Raw genomic sequence first — 14876 nt, 5'->3', positions numbered from 1 at the left:
CTCTATTTGCAGATGACATGATCTTATACACAGAAAACCCTAAGGAATCCTTCAGGAAACTACTGAAACTAATAGAAGAGTTTGGCAGAGTCTCAGGTTATAAGATAAACATACAAAAATCACTTGGATTCCTCTACATCAACAAAAAGAACATCAAAGAGGAAATCACCAAATCAATACCATTCACAGTAGCCCCCAAGAAGATGAAATACTTAGGAATAAATCTTACCAAAGATGTAAAAGACCTATACAAAGAAAACTACAAAGTACTACGGCAACAAACTAAAAAGGACCTACTTAAGTGGAAAAACTTACCTTGCTCAAGGATAGGAAGACTTAACATAGTAAAAATGTCTATTCCACCGAAAGCCATCTATACATACAATGCACTTTCGATCCAAATTCCAATGTCATTTGTTAAGGGGATAGAGAAACAAATCACCAACTTCATATGGAAGGGAAAGAAGCCTCGGATAAGTAAAGCATTAATGAAAAAGAAGAAGAAAGTGGGAGGCCTCACTCTACCTGATTTTAGAACCTATTATACAGCCACAGTAGTCAAAACAGCCTGGTACTGGTACAACAGGCACATAGACCAATGGAACAGAATTGAGAACCCAGATATAAATCCATCCACATATGAGCAGCTGATATTTGACAAAGGCCCAGTGTCAGTTAATTGGGGAGAAGATAGTCTTTTTAACAAATGGTGCTGGCATAACTGGATATCCATTTGCAAAAAAATGAAACAGGACCCATACCTCACACCATGCACAAAAACTAACTCCAAGTGGATCAAAGACCTAAACATAAAGACTAAAACCATAAAGATCATGGAAGAAAAAATAGGGACAACGTTAGGAGCCCTAATACAAGGCATAAACAGAATAGAAAACATTACCAAAAATGACGAAGAGAAACCCGATAACTGGGAGCCCCTAAAAATCACACACCTATGCTCATCTAAAGACTTCACCAAAAGAGTAAAAAGACCACCGATAGATTGGGAAAGAATTTTCAGCTATGACATATCCAACCAGCACCTGATCTCTAAAATCTATATGATTCTGTTAAAACTCAACCACAAAAAGACAAACAACCCAATCAAGAAGTGGCCAAAGGATATGAACACGCACTTCACTAAAGCAGATATTCAGGCAGCTAACAGATACGTGAGAAAATGCTCTCGAGAGAAATGCAAATTAAAACTATGATGAGATTCCATCTCACTCCAACAAGGCTGGCATTAATCCAAAAAACATAAAATAATAAAGGTTGGAGAGGCTGCTGAGAGATTGGAACTCTTATACACTGCTGGTGGGAATGTAAAATGGTACAACCACTTTGGAAATCTATCTGGCGTTTTCTTAAAAAGTTAGAAATAGAACTACCATACAACCCAGAAATCCCACTCCTCGGAATATACCCTAGAGAAATAAGAGCCTTCACACGAACAGAAATATGCACACCCATGTGCATTGCAGCTCTGTTTACAACAGCAAAAAGATGGAAGCAACCAAGGTGTCCATCAACGGATGAATGGTTAAATACATTGTGGTATATTCACACAATGGAATACTACACATCGATAAAGAACAGTGACGAATCTGTGAAACATTTCATAACATGGAGGAACCTGGAAGGCATTATGCTGAGGGAAATTAGTTAGAGGCAAAAGGACATATATTGTATAAGACCACTATTACAAGATCTTGAGAAATAGTATAAAGTGAGAAGAACACATACTTTTGTGGTTATGAGAGGGGGAAGGGAGAGAGGGTGGGAGAAGGTTATTTACTGATTAGACTGTAGATAAGAACTACTTTTGGTGAAGGGAATGACAACACTGAATACAGGGGAGGTCAGCACAACTGGACTGAACCAAAAGCAAAGAAGTTTCCGGGATAAACTGAATGCTCAAACGTCAGCGGAGCAAGGGCGGGGGTTTGGGGAATATGGCTTAAGGGGACTTCTAAGTCAATTGGCAAAATAATTCTATTATGAAAACATTCTGCATCCCACTTTGAAATGTGGCATCTGGGGTTTTAAATGCTAACAAGCGGCCATCTAAGATGCATCAATTGGTCTCAACCCACCTGGATCAAAGGAGAATGAAGAACACCAAGGTCACACGATAACTATGAGCCCAAGAGACAGAAAGGGCCACGTGAACCAGACACTTACATCATCCTGAGACCAGAAGAACTAGATGGTGCCCAGCCACAACCGATGACTGCCCTGACAGGGAGCACAACAGAGAACCCGTGAGGGAGCAGGAGATCAGCGGGATGCAGACCCCAAATTCTCTTAAAAAGACCAAACTTAATGGTCTGACTGAGACTAGGGGAATCCCGTTGGTCATGGTCCCCAAACCTTGTTGGCCCAGGGCAGGAACCATTCCCGAAGACAACTCATCAGACATGGAAGGGACTGGACAATGGGTTGGAGAGAGATGCTGATGAAGAGTGAGCTACTTGTATCAGGTGGACACTTGAGACTGTGTTGGCATCTCCTGTCTGGAGAGAGATAGGAGGGTAGAGAGGGTTAGAGACTGGCAAAAATGTCAAGAAAGGAGAGACTGGAAGGGGGGAGAGTAAGTGGGAGTATGGAGTAAGGTATATATAAGCTTATATGTGACAGACTGACTTGATTTTTAAACGTTCACTTAAAGCTCAATAAAAATTATCAAAAAAAAAAGAATGAGTGGCATATAGCAAGAAAATTATTTCTCCATTTGTCACTTTTCTACCCCACCCAACCACGTGGACCACCAACTACTGTGAACTGTTGAGGTGGCCCCAGGAAAGGATGAATGCTCCATCATTCTAAGATTTTTTGCAGAAAATATTATGGGTAAGAACACCAAATTCTGTGGAGAACTGAGAAAGTTAACCTCCTCAAAAATACCAATGCCACACCCTGAAACAAATACGTGACACACAAAGAAAAGAGAAATGATGGCCCATCCAAATGAACATGGTGAAGAGACTGAAACTGCATCTATAGAAGTTCCAATAATGAATAAAAAAATACAAATATAATACAATGATGTTAAACATAATTAAAGTTAAGGGATAAGATAGACAAAGATATAAAAGAAACTAGGAAAACAAAGTGAAGATCAAAATAAGAGATAAAAAGAAACCAAAACAAAATATTGCAACTCAGTGGGACAATAACAGAAAAGAGAAACAGAATGAAACAATTTAACAACATACTTAATGAGGCAGAAGAATCCGCAAATTAGAGGATAAAATAGTAAAAAATACAGAGGCTGAAGAGCAACAAGAACTGAAGCTCAAGAAATCTGAGCACAGTTAAATGAAATTACAGGACAACAACAAGATAACTATTGTACACATCACGCGAAATCCAAAAGGCGATGAGAGAAAGAAAGAGACAGAAAGAATATGTGAAGAAATGATGACAGAAAATTTCCCCAATCTGGTGAAGGACATGAGTCTACAGAACCAAGAATCTCAAAGAACCCCACGCAAGATAAACTCAGAGATCTACACCAAGACACATCATAGTTAGGCTCTCTAAAAGTAAGAATAAAGAAAATCCTGAAAGCAGTGACAGAGAAGCAAATAGTCACATACAATGGAATCCCAATAAGATTGTGTGATTTCTCCTCAGAAATATTGGAATGCAAATACAAAGGATGTATTTAAAGTGCTGAAGGAAAAAAACTGTCAACCAAAAATACCATACCATGTGAAACTGTCCTTCAACGATGAAGGTTAAATTAAAATATTTCAAGACAAGTAGAACCTGAGAGAGTTCATATCCACCAGACTGGCCCCACAAAAAATACTAATGGGAGCTCTGCATATGGAAACTTATAACATTAAATGCCTGCATGAAAAAGAAGATCTCAAATCAACAGCCTAACTTAACAACTTTGGGAACTAGAAGGAGAATACAAAACTAAGGTTAAACTTACCAGAGAAAGGAAATAACAACGATCAGAGCTGAAATAAATACAACTGAAAACAGATAAATAATAGAGAGAATCAACAAATCCAGAAGTTGTTTCTTTGAAAAGATCAATAAAATTGACAAATCATTAGCTAGACTGACAAAGAATAAAAGATGCAAATAACCAAAAGAAGAAACAAAAGAGGAGATATTACTACTGACCCAACAGAAATACAGTGAATTATGATAGAATATTATGAACAACTGTACAGTAACCAACTGGATAACCTAGATGAAACAGACAAATTCTTAGAAGTAAACAACCTATCCAAACTACCAAACCAAAACCAAACCCAGTGCCATTGAGTCGATTCCGACTCATAGCAACCCTATATGACAGAGTAGAACCATAGAGTTTCCAAGGAGTGCCTGGTGGATTCGAACTGCCGACCCTTTGCTTAGCAGCCGTAGCACTTAACCACTACACCACCAGGGTTTCCTATCCAAACTAAGTCAAGAGGAAATAGAATGTCTGAACAGACCTAACAAGTGAAGAGACTGAATCAGTGATCAAAACCCTCCCTACAAAAAACCAAAAATCCTGGACCAGGTGGCTTCACAGAATTTTACCAAACATTTAGAGAAGAACTGACACCAATCCTGCTTAAACTCTTCCAAAATATAGAGAAGGAAATAATACTCCCCAATACATCCTATGAAGCAAACCTAATCCTGATGCCAAAATGAGTCAAAGATAACACAAGAAAAGAAGACTAAAGGCCAATATCTATTATGAATATAGACTCAAAAAATAGTGGCAAATAGAGTCCAACAGCATATTAAGAGTCATACAACCTGACAAAGTGGATTTGTTCCAGGAATAAAGGGATGGTTCAACTTTAGAATATCAAACTATGTAATACCCCACATCAGTTAGAACAAAGGAAATGAACCACATGCTCATCTTTATGGATGAACAAAAAACATTTGATAATACCCAACACCCTTTCCTGATGAAATCCCTCAAGAAGATTGAAAACCCTCAATATGATTTGGGGCATACATGAAAAGTCAACAGTCACCATTATACTTAAGGAAGAAAGACTGAGATCTTTCCGTTTGAAATTGGGAACAAGACAAGGGTGCCTGCTCTCACCACTTGTATTCAATATTGTATTGGAAGTCCTAGCCAAGGCAATAAGAAAAGAAAAATAAAATCTATTCAGAATGGAAAACAAGAAGTAAAATTATCTCTATTTGCAGATGACATGATCTTATATACAGAAAAGCCCAAAAAGTCCACAAGAAAATTCTAGAGTTAATACAGGAATTTGGCAAAGTTGCATGGTACAAGGTCAACAAACAAAAATTAGTTGGGTTTCTATACACCAGCAGTGAGAAATCTGAAAAGTAATTTAAGGAAATGCTTCCACTCAAATAGTATCTAAGAGAATAAAATACTCAGGAACAAGTTTAGAAAGAGATATGAAGGATCTATACAATGAAAATTATAAAACACTGCTGAAAGAGATTAAAGACTTAAATAAATGGAAAGATGTTCCATGTTCAAGGATTGGAGGACTTACTATTTTTAAGAGATCAGCACTGCTCAAAGTGATCTATAGATTCAATGCAATGCCAATCAAATTACATCAGCCTTCTTTACAGAAATGGAAAAACTAGTCTTCAACTTTATATGCAATGGTAAGACTCCAAATAGCTAAAGCAATGTTCAAAGAGAAACACAACATAGGAGGACTCTTCTTGATTTTAAAACATATTATACAGCTATAGTCATCAAAACAACCTGGTACTGGTTAACAATAGGCACATAGACCAATGGAATAGGACTGAGAGTCCAAGTATAAACCTACACAGGCACGGTCAAATGATTTTGACAAGGGTGTTAAATCCATACGATGGGAAAGAGTCTCTTCAAAAATGGTGCTGGGAAAATTGGATTTCCATGTACAGTAAAATAAAACAGGATCCATGCCTCACACCATACACAAAAATAAATTCAAAATGGATTAATGACCTAAATGTGCAAACTTAAACCATAAAATTAGTAGAAGAAATTGCAGGGGCAAGATGATTGGGCCTAGCTTTTAACAATGGAGTATCTAATATAATAACAAAAACACAAAGAACAAAAGACAAAAAATAGAAAGAAAAGAAATAAATGGGACCTTATAAAAATTAAAAACTTTTGTTCATCAGAAGACTTTACAAAAAAAAGTGAAAAGACAAGCTATGGAATGAGAGTATATCTTTAGAAACCACATATCCAATAAGACCCTAATGATTAAAACACATAGAAAACTTCAACAACTTAACAATAAAAAGACAAATACCCTATCATAAAATAGGCAAAGGGCTGGAATAGACAAGACACTTCACCAAGGAGGACATTCAAATGGCCACCAAACACATGAAAAGATGCTCAATTTCATTAGTCATAAGAGAAATACAAATCAACACAATTAGACACTATACTCACACTGGAAGGATAAGATTAAAAAGACAGATATCAAAAAATGTTGGCAAGGATGTGAGGAAATTGGAACCCTTAACTTGCAGGTGGAAATGCAAAATGGTACAGCCATTGTAGAAAACAGGGTGGCAGTTCCACAAAAAAACTAAAAATAGAACTACCATACAAAACAGCAGCTCTACTTCTAGGTATATACTCAAAAGACTTGAGCAGAGACTCAAATGGATACTTGCACACCAATACTCATTGTAACACTATTCACTATAGCCAAAAGGTAGAAACAAACTTAATGTCCATCAACGGATGTAGGTATAAAGAAAATGTGCTAGATACATAAAGAATGCTGCTCGATCAGTAAGAGAAATGAAATCTTAATGTGTACTGCAATATGGATGTAGCTTGAGGACATCAGGCTGGGTAAAATATTGCCCACGTAGAACTGAATTTTGTTTTACTGTAATGGTAAAATCATATTGCATAAAGGTAAGTTTGCACAGCTGATTAATTGCTATTAATAAGTTGTATACCTACAGAAACCTGATTTGGCAAAAGTTGTGTGATACATATATTTATAAGCAGGATGAAAAAAAAAAAAAAAAGAGTAGGTGCTGAGGTGGCTATGCACACCAATATACCTCAACCAAACTCCTTGGTTTGGAGGTTTCAGGACATGGTTTCATGAGACATGCCAGTTAATTGGCCTAATAACATGTTTAGGGAGACAGATTTGGTCGTTCTTCTGGCAGCCCGTAGTATATTCAGTATTCTTCACCAACATCATAATTCAAAGGCTTCAATCAATTCTTCTTCGGGCTTCCTTATACATTGACTGGCTTTCACACGCATATAAGGCAATGCAAACACCATGGCTTGGGTCAGGTACAGCCTTAGTCTTTAAAGTGCCATCTTTGCTTTTCAACACCATAAAGTGGACTCTTGTTGCACATTTGCACAATACGTCATCTGATTTCTTGACTACTGCTCCCATAGGTGTTGATTGTGGATCCAAGGAAAATGAAATCCTTTATGTTTTCAATATTTTCTCCTTTTATCATGATGCTGCTTACTGGTCCAGTTGTGAGGATTTTAGATTTCTTTACGTTGAGGTATAATCCATACCGAATGCTGTGGTCTTTGATCTTCATCAGTCTTTGCTTCAAGCCCTCTTCATTTTCAGCAAGCAAGGTTGTGTCATCTGCATATCTCAGGATGTTAATGAGTCTTGTTCCAATCCCGATGCCCCAGTCTTCTTCAAATACTACAGCTTCTCGAATTATTTGCTCAATGTAAAGATTGAATAAGTATGGTGAAAGGACGCAGCCTTGACACTCACTTTTCTTGACTTTAAACCGTGCAGTATTACCTTGTTCTCATCAAGCTACTGTTTCTTGGTCTAAATACAGGTTCCTCATGAGCACTATCAAGTATTCTGGAATTCCAATTTTTCGCAATGTTATCCATAATTTGTTACGATTCACATGGTCAAATGCCTTTGCATAGTTAATAAAACACAGGTAAACATCTTTCTGATATTCTCTGCTTTCAGCCAAGATCCATCTGACATCAGCAATGGGTATCACATGTTCCACGTTCTCTTCCGAATCTGGCTTGAATTCTGGCAGGTCTCTGTCAATGTACTGCTAAAACCATTTTTGAATCATCTTCAAACAAATTTTAATTGCCTGTGAAATTGATGATATTTTTCAATACTTTCTGCATTCTGTTGGATCACTTTTCTTTGGAATGGGCACAAATATGGATCTCTTTCAGTTGATTGGCCAGGTAGTTGTCAACCAAATTTCATGGCATAGACGAGCACTGCATAAATCAAGTGCTGCATCTGTTTGGTGAAACATATTAATTGGTATTTTCACTAATGCAGTGCTTTAAATTGGCCTTCGAGCTACCCCTTAAGCCCTCAGAGTTTATAATCCTTGCTCTAAGTTTTCATTTCTCCTGGAAACATGGCAGGGATGGAGGAGGGGATTTTATCTCTGAAATGGGGGACAGGAGAGAATCGCAGAAAGTGGATAAATAGCCAAGACATTTCATGACAGCTGCTCATAGAACTAAGGATCAGCCTATACACAGAATCACTACAGTTATTGGTGATGTACTCTATAGGAAATTCAAGTCACATAGAAATCGGAGCAGAAGCAGAGGCCACTAGTGAAGGTAGAGAGACATCCAGGAATTGCTAGGTGTGGAAAGATGAAGCAGGAAATTTTGGTTTTAAGGCCAGATCCATTCCAACAGAGATTTTGACCAACTCTGGTACACCCAGCTAGGCCAGTTGAAAGACACCAGGATCTGGATATGTTCAAACCCTAAAACCAAAGGCTGTCAAAAGAATTCTCAGTTCAAGAGGGAAAAGAGATGGTGACAGTCTCCAGTCCACCACAGGTCAATGCTAAGAAACTTCTGAAAGCCAAATTTTATAAATCAGAGGTGATAATCAGAAGTTCAATTATGGCAAAAGATCAGTAAGTGAGGTCTGTGTCAGGTGAACAAAGGTAGTATGAGATAAAGTTTAGAGCTTTGGGCGTCTACCAGGAAACTCCCTTGTGTTCAGATATTCTGGTGTAGATATTTTCTCTCTTTACAAGTAAACACTTTTTGTAACCAAAAATGTGACACATAATAATTATACAAAACTCTGACAGTATCCACAGGAGAATAAAAAATCACAAAGCGTCCTACATTTGGGTATAATTGCTGTTAACAGTTTGGGGCTTTGACCTCCCATTAATTCACAGTATGTCACCATATGACATTATTCAATATGCACAATATATACTGTTTTTCTATCAACACATTAATATCTGTTTGTTCTATATTTTTAAATTCCTCCTAAATACAAATTTATAGTTTTCATTTTTATTGGCTCCACAATATTTCCTTATGTCAGTGCATCCTAGCATTCCCCCAAATTCATAGGAATTTCAATTGTTTCCAGTTTTCTTATTTTGTGAATATTGCAGAGCAAGATCATAAGTTCTATACAATATTTGTCTTCACTTTTGGCTACTTTATGATACTTTTCTAGAAGCTACATAACTGGGTGAAAGATAGAAGCAAACTCTAGGGCTCTGATTGCATTTGCAGAATGATGTTAATCATTTATACTCCAGGAAGCAAAATGATGTTAATCATTCACAATTCAGAAAGCACCATGCCAGACTGCCTTTTTTTGTTGAAGGCTTGCCAAGACTGGATATTCTTATTGCAGAATAGAGAAAGCAGAAAGAGATATAACTTTGTAGACAGGAAAATTAAAATAGTTTTTCTTTTAATTTCTACTTTTGATTCTTTATTGAGAGTCCAGGTTTTGAAAATAGCTAATGAACCATATGTTTAAATTTCGTGAATGTGTGTGTAGTGGGGTGTGTGTTTGTGTGTGTGTGTGTGTGTGTGGTCTGGGATATTGAAATGCTTTGAATGGTACACAGTCAAGAAGGGGCATAAGTAGCAGCAAAAAAAAAAAAAATGGAGAGAGACCTAGTATATAGAGGTTTCTAATCTAACACGGTCGGAACTTACTCAGCGAATATCTTCTAACAATTTAAGATAATATGTGGTAGATCTGATGACTAAACTTATTAACCTAAGATATTACCCATTTATAGAACAATTAAGAATTCTCTTTGAAAATAAAATTAGTCAAGTGGGGACAAGTATGTCTGTACTCCATGGAATACTGCTTTGACCTTGGCCACTCCTATATGCTACTAAATAACAGCTGACAAGGGCAGTTGGAGTGTTGCATTCCGGTTGCTCGTATCTCTGGGGAAAGCAGAGGGAAGAAAACAGGCTCTGCTTAGTCAGGAGAATGACAGAAGATGAATCTCAAAGGTCATTGTGTGAAACTAAATGATGGCCACTTCATCCCTGTCCTGGGATTTGGCATCAGCAGTCGTAAGGATAGGGGTCTTGGAGTTCAAGATTCAAATGAAAACAACCCCAGGTTTAGTGGGAGCCAACCTGGGTTTTCACATCCCCACTTCCTGTATGACTCTGGGGGACTCACTGGGGTCCCAGTTTCACCAGGCCACAGGTATTACATGGACAAAATGAGAAGGTAGACAGGCTTCACTCAGGGCTTCTGGTCTGATATGTGGTCAGCTACAGATTATTCTGGGCATTAATTTTTCTTCCTGTTTCCATCAATGTCACAGCTTGTCAGAAGACATGAATTTCACTCCTTGGAATATAATCTAGAGAAATAAGAGCCTTTACACAAACAGATATATGCACTCCCGTGTTCATTGCCGCACTGTTTGCAATAGCAAAAAGTTGGAAGCAACCAAGTTGCCCATCAACAGATGAATGGATAAATAAGTTATGGTATATTCACACAGAGGAATACTATGCATCGACAAAGAGCAATGATGAATCCATGAAACATTTCATAACATGGAGAAATCTGGAAGACATGCTGAGTGAAATTAACCCACTAAAAACCCACTGCCGTCAATGTGAAATTAGTCAGTTGCAAAAGGACAAATATTGTATGAGACCACAATTATAAGAACACAAGATAAAGTTTCAACACAAAAGAATATACTCTTTGAAGGTTACAAGGGTGGGGAAGGAGGGAAAGGGGTACTCACTGATTAGATAGTAGACAAGAACTATTTTAGGTAAAGGGAAAGACAACACACAATACAGGAAAGGTCAGGACAACTGGACTAAACCAAAAGATAACAAGTTTGTTAAATACCACCAAAGGCTTCAAAGGCCAGAGTAGCAGGGATGAAGGTTTGAGGACCATGGTTTCAGGGGAACCTATGTCAATCAGTATAAAAAATGTATTAAGAAAACTTTATACGTTCCATTTTGGTGAGTGGCATCTGGGGTCTTAAACACTAGCAAGTGGCCATCTAACATGCATCAATTGGTCACAAACAGCCAGAGCAAAGGAGAATGAAGAACATCACAGACACAAGAAAATATGAGCCCAAGAGACAGAAAGGGCCACATAAACCAGAGACTCCATCAGCCTGAGACTGGAAGAACTAGATGGTGCCCTGTTACAACCAACGGTTGCCCAGACAGAAAACACAACAGAGAATCCCTGATGGAGGAGGAGAACAGTGAGATGCAGACCTCAAATTCTTGTAGAAAGACCAGACTTAATGGCCTGACTGAGACTGGAGGAACCCTGAGGTCATGGGCCCCTAACCTTCTGTTATCCCAAGACTGGAACCATTCCCAAAGCTAACTCTTCAGACAGGGATTCGACTGGGCTATAAGACGGAAAATGATACTGGTGAGGAGTGAGCCTCTTGGTTCAAGAAGACACATGAAACTATGTGGACAGCTCCTGTCTGGAGAGGAAATGAGAAGGCCGAGGGGGACAGGAACTGATTAAATGACATGGAGAGTACAGGGTGGAGAAGAGGAGTGTGCTGTCACATTAGGTGGAGAGCAGCTAGGGGTACATAGCAAGGTGTGAATAACTTTTTGTATGAGAGACTGACTTGGTTTGTAAACTTTACTTGAAACACAATAAAGAAAAAAAGAAAGAAAGAAATCAAAGGATGGATTGCACTGGGCAAATCAGCTGCAAAAGACTTCTTTAAAGTGTTGAAAAGGCAAGATATCACCTTGAGGACTAAGGTGTGCCTGAACCAAGCCATGGTGTTTTCAATCACCTCATATGCATATGAAAGCTGGACAATGAATAATGAAAACTGAAGAAGAATTGATGCCATTGAATTGTGGTGTTGGCGAAGAATATTGAACCTACCATGGACTTCCGAAAGAATGAACAAATTTGTCTTGAAAGAAGTACAACCAGAATGCTCCTTAGAAGCAAGGATGGCAAGACTTTGTCTCACGTACTTTGGACGTGTTATCAGAAGGGGCCAGTCCCTGGAGAAGGGCATCATGCTTGGTAAAGTAGACAGACAACAAAAAAGAGAAAGACCCTTAGTGAGATGGATGGACACAGTGGCTGCAACAATGGGCTAAAGCATAGCAACAATTGTGAGGATGGCACAGGATCAGACAGTGTTTCATTCTGTTGTGCGTAAGTTCACTAGGAGATAGAACTGACTGGACCGCACCTAACGACAATAACAACAATAGAGGAATTGTGGAAAGTTGCAGCATACAAAGTCAACAAACAAAAATCAGTTGGGTTTCTAGACAGCAGCAATGAGAAATATGAAAAGGAAATTAAGGAAATGATTCTACTCACAATACCATCTAAGAGGATACCATAAAAAAAAAACAAAATACTTAGGAATAAATGTAGCCAGAGATATAAAGGACGTATACAATGAAAATTATAAAACACTGCTGAAAGATATTAAAGAAGACTTAAATAAATGAAAAGATGTTCCATATTCAAGGACTGGAAGGTTTACTATTGTTAAGATGTCAATACTATTCAATGCGATCTATAATTATATTCAACAAAATCCCAATCAAAATTCTATCAACCTTTTTTACAGAAATGGAAACACCAATCTTCAAATTTATATGAATGGTAAGACTCCAAATAGCTAAGGCAATGTTGAAAGAGAAATACAACACAGGAGGATACACTCTTCTTGACTTTAAAGCATATTGTTTGTTGTTGTTGTTAGGTGCCATCGAGTCGGTTCCGACTCGTAGCGACCCCATGCACAACAGAAAGAAACACTGCCTGGTCCTGCGCCATCCTTACAATCGTTGTTATGCTTGAGCTCATTGTTGCAGCCACTGTGTCAATGCACCTCTTTGAGGGTCTTCCTCTTTTCTGCTGACCCTGTACTCTGCCAAGCATGACGTCCTTCTCCAGGGACTGATCCCTCCTGACAACATGTCCAAAGTAAGTAAGTAGTTGGAAAATATGGCCTTGGTGATAGAAACAAATTGGAGATAGAACGATAGAATTTTGCAAGACCAACGACTTCTTCGTTGCAAATAACTTCCTTCACCAACATAAACGGCGACTATAAACATGGACCTCGCCAGACGGAACACACAGAAATCAAATTGACTACATCTGTGGAAAGAGACGACGGAAAAGCTCAATATCATCAGTCAGAACAAGGCCAGGGGCCGACTGTGGAACGGACCATCTATTGCTCATATGCAAGTTCAAGCTGAAACTGAAGAAAATCAGAGCAAGTCCACAAGAGCCAAAATATGACCTTGAGTATATTCCACCTGAATTTAGAGACCATCTCAAGAATAGATTTGACACATTGAACACTAGTGACCGAACACCAGACGAGTTGTGGAACGACATCAAGGACATCATCCATGAAGAAACCAAGATGTCACTGAAAAGACAGGAAAGAAAGAAAAGACCAAGGTGGATGTCAGAGGAGACTCTGAAACTTGCTCTTGAGCGTTGAGCAGCTAAAACAAAAGGAAGAATTCATGAAGTAAAAGAACTAAACGGAAGATTTCAAAGGGCCTCTCGAGAAGACAAAGTATTATAATGACATGTGCAAAGAGCTGGAGATGGAAAACCAAGAGGGAAGAACACGCTCGGTGTTTCTCAAGCTGAAAGAACTGAAGAAAAAATTCAAGCCTCAAGTTGCAATAGTGAAGGATTCCATAGGAAAAATATTAAATGATGCAGGAAGCATCAAATAAGATGGAAGGAATACACAGAGTCATTATACCAAAAAGAATTAGTCGATTTTCAACCATTTCAAGAGGTGGCATATGATCAGGAACCGATGGTACTGAAGGAAGAAGTCCAAGCTGCTCTGAAGGCACTGGTGAAAAACAAGCCTCCAGGAATTGATGGAATATCAATTGAGATGTTTCAACAAACAGATGCAGCGCTGGAGGTGCTCACTCGTCTATGCCAAGAAATATGGAAGACAGCTTCCTGGCCAACTGATTGGAAGAGATCCATGTTTATGCCTATTCCCAAGAAAGGTGATCCAACCAAATGTGGAAATTATAGAACAATATCATTAATATCACACGCAAGCAAAATTCTGCTGGAGATCATTCAAAACTGGCTGCAGCAGTATATCAACAGAGAACTGCCAGAAATCCAGGCCAGTTTCAGAAGAGGACATGGAACCAGGGATATCATTGCTGATGTCAGATGGATCCTGGCTGAAAGCAGAGAATACCAGAAAGATGTTTACCTGTGTTTTATTGATTACGCAAAGGCATTTGACTGTGTGGATCATGACAAACTATGGATAACGCTGCAAAGAATGGGAATTCCAGAACACTTAATTGTGCTCATGAGGAACCTTTACATAGATCAAGAGGCAGTTGTTTGGACAGAACAAGGGGATACTGATTGGTTTAAATTCAGGGAAGGTGTGCGTCATGGTTGTATTCTTTCACCATACCTATTTAATCTGTATGCTGAACAAATAATCCGAGAAGCTGGACTGTATGAAGAAGAATGGGGCATCAGGATTGGAGGAAGGCTCATTAACAACCTGTGTTATGCAGCTGACACAACCTTGCTTGCTGAAAGTGAAGATGACTTCTT

This window comes from Loxodonta africana, chromosome 4 (assembly GCF_030014295.1).
Source record: "Loxodonta africana isolate mLoxAfr1 chromosome 4, mLoxAfr1.hap2, whole genome shotgun sequence".
Classification (NCBI taxonomy): domain Eukaryota; kingdom Metazoa; phylum Chordata; class Mammalia; order Proboscidea; family Elephantidae; genus Loxodonta; species Loxodonta africana.
This window is presented reverse-complemented; position numbering follows the sequence as displayed.